General features: G+C 43.2%; 1 protein-coding gene across 1 annotated transcript in view; it reads right to left on the reverse strand.

Annotated features, from left to right (window-relative positions):
• ASCC1 (activating signal cointegrator 1 complex subunit 1) overlaps positions 1–12,223 on the reverse strand; it is a 75,792-nt gene extending 63,569 nt beyond the window's left edge. Inside the window, exon 1 of the mRNA XM_067552713.1 lies at positions 12,109–12,223. The gene's annotated coding sequence lies outside the window, so the exon portion shown is untranslated. The remainder of the gene's footprint in view (positions 1–12,108) is intronic.

A 12,223-nucleotide genomic window follows, 5' to 3' on the forward strand; every position in this document is an offset into this window, starting at 1 on the left:
TGTGCCATCAAAAGTGCAAAGCAACATTACTAGGTTATAAAATTCCATTTCCTATTCAAGGAACCTATTTCTAATATACTGTAACAGTAGTATGTACTAAATTATTATTCAAAAGTTACTTTCTAAACAATATAGTTAATACACACAATTTCTGCATACTCAGAAAACCCTACATCAACACATTTCATATCAGATTATGAGTAACATATCTTTAGTACTTAGATTGCTCCCAGAAAAATGTATTATATGTATCTGAATACTTCAACACCCCTGGAAAAAGCATAGTAGTATCTGTCACAATTCAGGGCACCTGCACCTGTATTCTCCTCTATGGTACAGCTAAGGCACCCACTCTCAAGCTTCTGGCTCCCCTTGCCATCACCTCTTGAGTGGAGATACCCTGATCAGAAGGGAGTGAGATGTGTATTTCCAGGCTGCACAGTCCCCTGACTATACTGTGATATCGCAACAAGAGACTCTGCCAAAGCAGGCCTGCTTGCTTTCTCTTCAGAGACTGATTTGTTTTAAGTTACCACACAGCAGTTCCTATACAAACCTATTTTATTCTTAAAGTAAAAGCACTACAGAGTAAACAGTAAAACAATAAAATAATCTACAAGCATGCTAATAAGCTTACTGGAGAACCCCCCAACTGTCTTCAAGATGGGCTCTGGCAGGTGAGTCCTTCAGACCCCCCACAAAGGGGTCTTTTGCAGTCACAAGTTCATAACAACTTCACCTCTAAACTAGCACCTAGTCTTATGGGCCTCTGTAGATTAAGTCCTTCCAATTCTCCCCTAAGGACTGGTGTCCTCCGTGGAACAGAGGTCCTGTCCATTTGCTGGATCAGGAAGAAGGCCCTGAGCCTGTTTAAAACCAGGTTATTTATCCAAAAATCCTTTTTCTGGCTTTTGGTGCCTGGAGAATCCAGTTTGAACTAATCGATGTAAGCCTCTCCAGGGATGTGGCTTCAAAGGGCTGAAAACCAGAGGAATTATATTAGCATAACCCAAGTTACATACCGTCTCGCAAGAATATAAACAAGGGCATTTTTAATACAATGGACCCCAAAGGCATTTAATTCAGTAATGATTATCTTAATTCCATAAGGTTTGTCCAGGATATTGCACAGTAGTGTCATATCCTGTCACCGTATCATCTCCATTTTACAGATGGGGAACTGAGGAACAGAGAAATTAAGCCTCAGATCCACATGGGAAGTCTGTAGCAAACGAGAGAACTGAACCCAGGTCTCCCAAGTCCAACACTGAAATGCTAACCCCTAGACCATTCTTCATCACACCACCAGAACTTACAGAACTCTGACATAAGTGTCTGGTAACCTGAGTTTATTACTTTTCAGTATTACACTTTGAGTCAGCACTATAAAAAGTTATTATCCTGTTCACCTACCAACATTTCCATTACAGAACAAAAGCGAGTGCAAACTGATAGTGATGGATGAAGTATTAAATTGTGCCACCAAATCTCTGGTTGCAACCTAATGCTGATTTGGATTCAAACCCTAAACCTACAAGTCTACACCTAATAAATCCCCCAGCACCAATGCCTTTGTCTGTCTAATTACTACCTATTCAACATGTCCATTACACCTGTTTTGAAAGTTGTTATGCTTTGTGTGATGTTTGCAACTAATTTTAAGTTGGTAGTTGGCTCTCAGATGAGGATATATACTGTAATATTTGACATTTTGGCTAAAGCTCTCAAAGCACTTTAAAAACATTGATTATTAAGCCTCAAAACAAACTTACCTCTGTTTTACAGATGAGTAAGATGAGGCACAAAGGGGTTTAGGCCAGCATTTTCAGAAATGATCAGCCAATACTTCATTTATAGGTGGCAAACTCAAGACACCTTGTGCCTGACTGACAAATACATCAAATGCCAGCAGCTCCTATTGACTCCAGTAAGAGTTGTGGAGGGTTCTGCCTTTCTAAAAAGCAGGCCCAAGGCATTCAAGCTGGGCATCTAAAATCAGTGGTTCGTTTGAAAAACTTTAGCCTAAGTGACTCGCCCAACACTGCAAAGCAAGTCAACATCAGTTAGGAAGAGAACCTAGAAATCCTGAATCTCAGTTGCCTATTCTAACCATAAGACTACATCCCACTCTCCTATAATGAGGAGAAGATTGTATGTCTTAAGTCACATGCAAGTGGTATTCAAACCAATTCTGACAGTCTTGTTACTGCAACTAGCAAAACGAGGAAACAAACCAAGCTCTGTATTATACATGGGTTGTTTGTATGTGTATATAATACCAAAATAGACATATCTTTATGTGCTGTTTGAGAGGAAGTGAAAAGTTCACGTTGTACAGTTTTACAAATGGAACATGTTTTTTCTTTCAGTAAACACATTATATAAGACAACAAATACTGTAGACGTCTTGAAAATAAAAATATGAAATAGAAAATAGTATTCTATCTACTCTAAATGCAGCTTATTTATAGATTTAAACTCCCCAAGATCAATTTTTTCTGGGTTATGGTTCTACAGGGCACTTGCCTTTGTGGAATCCAATGCAGAGGGAGGAGGTGGCAGCTGTGGACATAATAATTATTCCTCATTAATAGGACTAACTCATTTAGACTGTTTACCTCTGTCCCACACAAACTTGGAGTTCTCTCAAATTTGTCAATAGAAAAAATGGCCACACACACACAATCAGAAAACTGCTCAAGAAATTAATCCCCACATCACAGTAATCATCTTGTGTTAACTGTGGAACATAACATTAAGGGTTGGCGGAAAGGCTGCAAAGTGCAATAAAAGTTTACAGAGAAAGAAAAAAACCTCAGATGTCCTTGTTCAGTGATGTTCTTGGGGTTTCCTGTGGTTGCTACAAGAACATTTTGTACTAACTCAAGCTAAGTATTTCTGTACTCTTTCACCGAGGTCCTAGTGCTGCATGCCTGGACCCCAAAACTAAATCATTGAAACTCTGATCGCAGATCCATAGCCACAACCCAAAAGAAGAATGGAAAAATGCAAAGTCTGAGCAGTTCTTATATAAATCCATGGAAATAGTCTAACAAATATTCTCAGGCTGATACATGCCAACATGGAATGCCGGCACTTTTCTCTGTCTTGCCATACCACTCCATCTGCACATATGCTGAAACTAATATGATTCCTGAAATGCTGGCAGTAGATGACTGTGCTGGCTAACAGCATATAATCACGTATTGGTCCCAGTGAAGAGGAAACGTAACTTATTTCAAACAGCCAACCATATTACTCCTTCGGCTCAAGTGGCAGGGCTTGTGCTTGTGGTGCTGAGGGTACCAGGTTTAGTCCCTGCTGATAACCATGGTGTCTGCATGAACATTCCCTATGATTTAACACTGCAGCATTCTAGAAATAAGAAAGGTTATAAATGTCACCTTGTTCTTAACAGTTGGAGCACGTAGAAAAGGAAAGGCTCTGTCTGTACGACAAATACGACCAGATCTGGGGGGGACCTGATTGCAGTATGGTCATTCCCATGACACAGTAAAAGCACAGCTCTGTTATGTAAAGTAGATGAGCCTGAATCAGACCTGTGAAGTGTGCTAACGCCTTGGATAGTCCACTACATTAATGAGCAGAACTGTAATTAGGTCCTCCAAGTTGGTTGGATTTGTAGTAAAAATGAAGCTTTAGAAGATTCATTACAGAAGGAATAAGAGAACAGGGTAAGAAAGAGAAGCAACAAAGAACAGGAAGGGGGTTAGGAGGTGAAATAGAGGAATGTGAATCCTGAGGTGGTAGAAAGGAAAGAGTATAACAGACCCTGTGGAGAGAAAGGAAAGCACACAAATAAGGGTAGGAACTGTGCCAACACGGACGGGGAAAGGCAAGACAACACAGATTAGCCTGCTTCTCGGAGAGGCAGATACTAAAAAGAGAACAAATCCACCCAAATGAATCTGGGGGCAAAAAGTCAAGGATGAAAAAGTTCTGTAAGTGCTTTAATTCATGGGTGGCGTGCCCAGGAGATCTCCTGGCAGAGTTCTGCACTTCCATCCAACAAACCCACGTTCTTGCTGCCAAGGCAGGGAAGGTGTGGGCAGAGCTCCAAAGACAGCAAGTTCAGGCACTGGAGTGAAGAAGAAGTTGTGCCATACACTGTGTGACATCAGGCAATTCCTTTAGCCTGATCAAAGAGTAGCATTAGTGGTCTCCAAAGGAGAACCCTCCATTTGTTTGGAAGGATGGTTGCTGCAATCCAGGGCCTTAGCAATGGGAATGGGTTTGAAAGGGCAGGAGGAGATGTGTTTCTGAGGAGCAAGAACAAGGAGGACATTCCAGGAAGTAAGAGACTGGCCTTATTTTGTACAGTATTATCAAAGGACATTACATTACACTCAGTGTCTCAGTCCTGAAACAGGACAAAGGAGAAGACAGAGACAAGTACTGGACTACAAGTTAGACAACTTTTAGCGAAATCCCTGTTAACTTGCCGCAATCTATAAAGGGATCTATATAGATTGCAAAATTCTGCAAATACAAATATGCAAGGGGAATAGAGAGTTAGGGATATCCATATCTCTGATTATTTTGACATCAGACCAATTTTTACAAGGCTCTCTTTTTGTAATAAGCTTGAAGCTTCCACTGTTAACTATGGACAGTCACCTCTTGGTGGCAGAAAAAAACATATGAACCACAATCTAACTGTCACTAGGGGAGAAGTAGAGAAAAGTCAATGCAGCAAATATCACCTCTGTCCACACTTTCAACACATACTCTGTAACCCCTTTCCTAAATTACAAAGCTCTTACTCCACTGAATGTTCGTAACAGGTAACCTGCCAAGTGTTTAAATTCCAGAAGACAGCATGTCTTCACCTTTAAGATTTGACCTTTGTTATTATAACAGTCTAATCAGAACAAAAAAGTTTCCACCCTAAACATTTTTGTTCCATAATCACAAACTATTGCTATATATCTCTTCACTGTTTCAGCATCAACAGGGTAAAAGACTCAGGCACAGAAATGATGCATGTAGGAAAATAACTGGGTCTTGTTGCTTTATTTCACCCACTTTGCTGACACTTATTTATACTTCAAACACAGGAGAGTCAAACAAGCAAAAGAGACCAGCTCAAGAAGCCTGATAAAGGCATATTCTCACTTCTCTGATGGAGGTGTGGAAGCCTGTGTTGCAATCTCTGTACAAAGTTTGGGGTATAGACAGCAGTGGCAGCAGCAGCAGCAGCTCTATAAACTCCCTCTCAGCTGCAATCCCATCTAGAGATGAACCTCCTTGCTGTTTACAGGCCCAATTATGTTTCTATTTAAGTCAATGGGAGTTTTTCTTTTGACTTGAATGGGAGCAGGATCAGGCCCCTCGTTTGCTTGTTACTTGCAGCAGCTCTGTAACTGGTTGTACTAAAGGCAGAGGATTTCTCTGTGAGGAGAACTTCTGCTGCACATGCTACATGCTGGCTGGGGTAATAGCAGGGTCTCAGATTTTAAGGCCATAAGAAACCATCATGATCATCTAGTCTGACCTCCTGCACAACGCAGGCCACAGAACCTCACCCACTCCTGTAATAGACCAATAGCTTCTGGCTGAGTTACTCAAATCTTGATTTAATGACTTCAAGATACAGAGAATCCACCATTTACTCTAGTTCAAACAAGCATGTAACCTGTGCCCCACGCTGCAGAGAAAGATGAAAATCTCTCAGGGCCTCTGCCAGTCTGACCTGGGGGAAAATCCCTTCCCAACCCCAAGTATGATAATCAGTTAAACCACTGATTCCCAAAGCCTGGGTTGTGATCCCAAAAAGGGTCATGCCATCAGCAACTGGGGTCACAGCAATCCCTAATGCGTGGAGGACATGAACGGTGTGTGCAAGGTCACAATGCATGGAACAGGGGTGTCAAAAATACGGCCCGCAGGCCGCATCTGGCCCGCGAACCTTTTTGATCTGGCCCGTGCGCTGCCGTTGAAAGTTCTACTTGAAGACATTTGTGTGTGTATGGCATTTCCACTTTCAGAGAGTCTTAAAGCAGCAATACCTTCCTCCGCAGAAGCCTGCTGCCGAAAAGTGGAAGATGCCCTGAAATTTTCGGCAGCGGGCATCACTCCTAGAAATCTCTTAAAGCGGCAATGCAGCTAGGGCCCACTGCGAAATTCCACCGCCGAAAAGGGGAGAGCGGCGAAGGGGAGTGTATGCAAATTTGGCCAGTCACTGTCACCGAGTTTGACACCCCTGGCATGGAAGATGCCAAACGGCACAGTCTGACTACAAACATTATATACGTACGAAGTCACACTGTATGAAGAATGCCATTTTGTAGAGCAAACTGGCATCCTCCAGGAGGCATGACCTAATATGTATGGTTTGTGCGAGCTCATGCTGTGCGAAGGATGCCATTTGGCTCTTCAAAATGACATCCTCCATGCTGTCTGGGGTCCTGGCAGGAAATACTTCATTAAAATGGGGTTGTGCCAGCAAAAGTTTGGGAACTCCTGAGTTAAACACTGAGCATGTCGGTTAGATCCACTGGCCAGACACCTGGGAAAAAATTCACTGTAGTAACTCAAGAGCCCTCCCCATCTTATCTCTTATGTCTTATCTCTGGCTGTTGGAGATATTTGCTATTAGCAGTCACAGATGGGCCTCATGCCACCCCTCCATAAATTTATCAAGCTCAGTCTTGAAATCCATTAGGTTTTTTGCCACTGCCTGCTCCCCTCTGATGGTTAGAAACCTTAATGCTCCTGGACTATAAACTGTCCTGGTGAGTCCTAAACTTCCCCATTATTCAGGCACTGTATCTGTTAGTCTCCAGGATCCTACTGTACACAGGGCCAGGATAATTTGGGTCTCTCTTGGCCCCCCGAACTAAGCAACTAAAATACTTCAGGGGCAGATGGAGCTAATAACCATCATCTATGTATTTCTAGATACAGTGAAGTTACTAATAGCAAGAGAGGGTTGTGAAATCTTGGTTCTCAGAACATGACAGGGTCATGAACAGGGGCTTTATGTGGTCAACCAATCTGTGAATAAGTCTCCTCTTTTTGGAATTAAATCACTACAAGAGAGATCTGGGAACCTTCCCCTGCATATTTTTTTAAAGATAGAATCCAGTTCAAAATGGTGAGTTTAGAATTAATTCTTCAGCTGCTTGAGGAAGGAAGACAGCACTACCAGCCAAACAAACTAGCATTCAATGTATTTGCTGGAATTTTTTATATACCTTGTTCCTTAAAATGCATTCAATTGACCAAATCCTACTCTGTTACACCCAGGCCGGCCTACTGGCTTACAGGCAGCTGTTTGGGTGTAACTAATGGAAGAATCTGGCCCAAGAAGGTTTTCTAAAGAAGCCTGTAATTCGACAAACTGGGGTTAAGGCACACACCTAGCCAACTGCAAGAATCTGAGCAGCCCCATAATAGAAATATAGGGCTGAAAAAGGCCTCAAGAGGTCAATTAGTTCATTCCCCTGCGCTAACGTAGGATCAATACACCTCCTAGATGATCCCTGACAGATGTTTGTCTCACCTGTTCCTAAACCTCCAATGATGGGAATTGCACAACCTCCCTTGACAGCCAATTCCAGGGCTTAACTATCCTTATATTACATTTTTTTCCTAATATCTAACCTAAATCTCCCTTCCTGCAGTTTAAGCCCATTACTTCTTGTCCTACCTTCAGTGGACATTGAGAGCAATTGATCACCATCCTCTTTATAACAATCATTAACATATTTGAAGACTGTTATCAGGTCCCCCCTCAGTCTTCTTTTGTCAAGACTAATGAGCACAATTTTTCTTAACTTTTCCTCATAGGTCAGGTTTTCTAAGCCTTTTATCATTTTCATTGCTCTCCTCTGGACTCTCTCAATTTTTTCCATATATTTCTTAAAGTGCAGCACCCAGAACTTATGAAGTATTCCAGCTGAGGCCTCATCAGTGCTCTGTAAAGTGGGACAGTTACCTCCCATGTTTTATATATAACACTCCTGTTAATACACCCCTGAATATTAGCCTTTTTTTGCAACTGCATCACATTGTTGACTCATATTCAGCATGTGATCCATTATAAACCCACATCCTTTTTAGCATTACTACTGCCTAGCAAATTATTCTACATTTTGTAATTGGGGATTTGATTTTGTCTTTCCTAAGAGCAGTACTTCGCTCTTATTTTTACTGAATTTCATCTTGTTGATTTCAGACTAACTCTCCAATTTGTCAAGGGTTATTGTAAATTCTAATTCTGTCCTCCCATGTTTCTCTCCTTGGTGTCATCTGCAAATTTTGTAAGAATACTCTCCACTCCATTATCCAAGTCACTAATGAAAATACTGACTAGTACTGGACCCAGGACTGACCCCTGCAGAACCCCACTAGATACATCCCTCAGTTTGACAGCAAATTATTAACTACTCTCTGAGTACAGTCTTTCAACCAGTGTTGCACCCACCTTATAGTAATTTCATCCAGACCACCTTTCCCTACTTTGTTTATGAGAATGTGATGTGGGACTGCATCAAAAGCCTTACTAAAATCAAGAAACATCATGTTTACTGCTTCTCCTCCACCCTATTAGGCCAGTAACCCTGTTGAAGGAAATTAGGTTGGTATGGCATGATTTGTTCTTGACAAATCCATGTTGCCTATTATTTATTATCCTCTAGATTCTTACAAACTGATTACTTAATCATTTGTTCCAGTATCTTTCCAGGTATCAAAGTTATGCTGACTGGTCTATAATTCCCCAGATCCTGTTTGTTCTCCTTTTGAAAGATAGGTACTGTGTTTGCTCTTCTCTAGTCCTCTGGGACCTCACCTATCCTCCATGAGTTCTCAAAGATAACAGCTAATGGTTCCAACTTTACTTCAGTTAGTTCCTTAAGTACCCTAAGGGGCATTTCATTAGGCCTTCCCGAGTTGACTATATCTAATTTATCTAAATATTCTTCAACCTATTCTTTCCCTATTTTGGCTTGCAATCCTTCCTCTTGTTGTTAATATTAATTGTGTTAAGTATCTGGTCACCATTAATCTGTTTAGTGAAGATTGTAGCAAAATAGGTGTTAAACACTTCAGCCTTCTTGATGTCATAAGTTATTAAGCTCTCCTTCCCTGCTAAGCAGAGGACCTGCACGTTCCTTTGGCCGCCCCCCCCCCCTTTTTTTTTGGCTCCTGATGTGTTAATAGAACCTCTTCTTATTTTCTTTTATGTCCCCTAGTATGTGTAATTCATTTTGTGCATTCGTCTATCTGATTTTGTCCTTACAAGCTTGTGCTATTCTTTTATACTCCTTTTTAGCACCTTGTTTCTTGTTTCTGGTCCTTGTTTCCACTTTTTTCTAGGATTCCTTTTTGATTTTCAGGTCATTTCTAGAATTCCTGATGGAATCAGTACTATTCTTCTAGTCTAAAACTTTTATAATTTTTGTTGCTCTTCTCTGTACTTTCTCTACTTTATCTATATCTTACACCTAGTCTACTATTCTTCCTCTCTCTCCTCCATAGCTGGAAAGTTTGGTGTTGCATCTTTAACACTGTCTCTGAGAAACAGTCAGCTCTCATGAACTCCTCTATCCATTAGATTTTCTCTAAGTCTGTTAAAGTCTAATGTTCTTATTCTGATGTTCACTCTGTCCTTTTCTCAGAATCATGAAATCTATCATTTCATGATTACTTTCACTCAAATTGCCTTCAGCCTTCAGATTTGCAACCAATTCCTCTGTTAGTCAAAATCAAATTCATTAACAATTTGTCATTGCAAATCAAAGATTACACAGAGCTGCACACTCTTACTATGAATGGCATTTGCATTTTGGTACCAAAGTGTCTGAAGCTTAACTTGTGGGTAGAGTTTGAGAGAATACCTCCTTATTTTTTCCAATCTGACTTCTAATTTATCACATTTTTTCTGAAAGCTGGAACATCCAAGCATGCTGCCATGAGACCAAACTCACTGCAGGGTTGAAAATAAAATGGTCCCAGATACCAAAATTACACCAATTTAGCCCCAATAACCAAACTAGCTTAGCACCCACAAAGACACGAATGCAGCAAATAAATGCTCATACCTTTCTCTACCAGGATAACACTGGAGATTTTGCTGGCCTGTTGGATGGCTTTACCGCATTAGTATTCATGGAGACTGGGGGAGCTGAGTGTCTCCCTTCAGGCTCACTGCTGGCAAACTGTCTCTGTGCTCTCCTGCCTCTTGTTTTTATTTCCTTTTGAATCCCCTTAACTTGGGGGAGTGGATATTTTGAAATTTTTCCCTCCATGACAATTCAAAGCTTGAAATCTGAAAGCATGTTCAAAATGTATATAGCCCTAAGGCCCATAAAAGTACAAAACATGCCCAACAGCAACAGACCTTAGTGACTACAACAGGAATATGTCAAAAAAGGACAGAAAACTCAACACTGTCTTGGGCATCTTTTTTTTTTTTTTCTTCTGGAGCCCTTTTCTTTATTCTTGTCTCTGATTTTCTACTTCCCTCTGTATTATCTCCACCCCTACCCCTTTTAGTCCCTCTCTTTGTCTCGTTTTCTTGTTTTTAAAATAACGGTTGTCTCTTGTTTCAAAATCCCTTGTTCACCAGTTTCAACCTCTGTACACCATCCCCACTTCTTTATGTAGGTTGTACATCGCTCCACGCAAGTCTTGTCTTGCTACAAGTCTTCAAAGCACCTAGCATACCATCAGTGCAGGATATAAATACAGGGATAACTATCTTGCCTTTCCCCTGTTGTCTGACTCCCTTTTATTCACTTCAATATATGTTTGCATGGTCCTGGATATCACTCTCTCCCTTCCTTGCTGCTTCTCTAAATTGCCATATTCCACCCTCCACCCCATCCTTACATCAACCTGTGCTGGCCCTCTTCAACAATCTGTTTCCCCTGGGCCATTATCTCTCTTCAGCCTAGAGTACTTAACTGCCTCCACTGTCCCACATTTCTTGTCATGTTCAGGGCTCTCCTCCCTCCCGCTCCTCCTCAACCCCATCTAATCCTGGTAGTTGGGCTTGCTTTCTTCCTTTCCCCATCCTGGCAGCGGGGCTCCTCTCTTTCCTCTGCTTCCCATCCTCTGTTCATTGGCTTGGTGGGAGCATTCAAAACTATTCACTGTTTGAGCAGCACCCTTGGGCTCCTTCCCTCATCTGCTGCATGCATTGCCTAAGGCTCCTCTCCTGGGGTCCTTATGCTCCACCTGCAGGCACCCAATGGCTGCCCTGAATGGACAAGCCCTCACACTCAGTGGCTGCACACACTCTTAGGATGTTTCCCCTATTTGCATTATGTGATGTGCCCTGGGGTCCTTGTGGCCCTCCCCTGGCTGAGCTGTCAGCCCCCATGCATGCCAGTAAGGGTGGCACAACCTGGCGGGGAGGGGTCATCATAGCCTGAAATATTTGCAAAGAGTGCCAGCAAAAAGTTTGACAACCCCCTGCTCCCTGGGCTGCATCCTAGACCCTTACCCCTGCCATTCACCAACACGACACAGCAGTTTGAGGCGACCCCAGCAATGGATTGTAGGTTATGCATTTCTAGCTGTCTTACTGTGATTTAACAGCTGGGAAACAGCCGGCACCCGATGGCCAGCCAACAGGCCACAAGCCACAGCAAGTGCTGCCCGGCCTAGTAAGGTGCGGAAGGCCGGTGTCAGTCCGGAGTATCTAGCGCAAGGGAGGTCACTATAACCCCATTTCGCAAAGGGGGAAAGCGAAATAAAGAGGTGAAGAGCCTGGCCCGTCTGTACTCGCCAGGTGCCCGCACCGTGCGGGCTGCTCCCGGGCTCAGTCTCGCTGGCGGCCCAGGCACTATCCCCAGACCCTGGCTAGCCCCGCACGGGCCATCCTGCATTCCAGCTATTCTCGCCCCCCGTGGCCGCAGTGTACAGCCCGCCTCCTGCCGGATCGAAGGGCCAGGCAGGTTGGGGGTGACCTGACCGGGAGCGCGGCCGCCTTTGCCTGGCCCTATGGCTCCACGTCCGCTCCGCGCCTCATTCACATTGCATCAGAAGGGGCCTGCCCCACCCACTCCGGCAGCCTCTGTCTGTGCCCTCTGCCCGGCGGATCTCCCCGCTCCCCCGCCTGCCCGAGGCGCTGCTTACTGTCTCCGCCTCCGTCCTGTCCGTGCCAGATGATTCGCCGGCACCCCCCTTCCCCTGCTACTCCGCTCAGCAGGCTTGCAAAATCGCTGAGCTCAGCATGTCTCCAGGGGGCGGG

This window comes from Emydura macquarii, unplaced genomic scaffold (genome assembly GCF_026122565.2).
Source record: "Emydura macquarii macquarii isolate MOO-44397 ecotype Brisbane River unplaced genomic scaffold, CSIRO-AGI_Emac_v2 contig_1390, whole genome shotgun sequence".
NCBI classification, from domain to species: domain Eukaryota; kingdom Metazoa; phylum Chordata; order Testudines; family Chelidae; genus Emydura; species Emydura macquarii.